This window comes from Egretta garzetta, unplaced genomic scaffold (genome assembly GCF_000687185.1).
Source record: "Egretta garzetta isolate BGI_Z169 unplaced genomic scaffold, ASM68718v1 scaffold60, whole genome shotgun sequence".
In the NCBI taxonomy this organism is placed as follows: Eukaryota; Metazoa; Chordata; class Aves; order Pelecaniformes; family Ardeidae; genus Egretta; species Egretta garzetta.
This window is the reverse complement of record NW_009258269.1, coordinates 3207425-3207805: the sequence shown is the minus strand read 5'-3', so window position 1 is coordinate 3207805 and position 381 is coordinate 3207425. Positions and strand designations below refer to the sequence as shown.

At 64.8% G+C, this 381-nt stretch overlaps 1 protein-coding gene across 1 annotated transcript in view; it reads left to right on the top strand.

Annotated features, from left to right (window-relative positions):
* LOC104135801 (protocadherin gamma-B1) overlaps window positions 1–381 on the top strand; it is a 41374-nt gene that overhangs the window by 9446 nt on the left and 31547 nt on the right. The window lies entirely within an intron of this gene.

Here is a 381-nt window from a genome sequence, read left to right as displayed (position 1 = left end):
GGGGGAGGCAGGAAAAGGGGTGGGGGAAGAGCCCCTGGCACCTCAGGGCTCTAACAAGCACCTTTTCATCGGGCATGAAAAGTCCTTTGGCCCGCGTTCATGACAGCTGCCCTTTGTCTGTGGGCGCGATGTGAAGCCACCATTGTGGACGGGGGAGCGCACAGGGAGGGCTTGTACCTAGCTTCCAGGCTGCCAGGACGTGCAGTTTCCCTGCGAACGGGAAGCGAGCTGTCGGAGCAAGTGACTCCGGCTGGCAGGGGGGAGGCCAGGGGTGGCAGCCCCGCTGCTGCCGGCTCAGGGCCCTGCTTCCCAGACCTTCGGGGATCCACCGCTGGCTGAGAGGGGACGGAGCTCTCGGCCAATTGGGCGCTGATCTGAAGC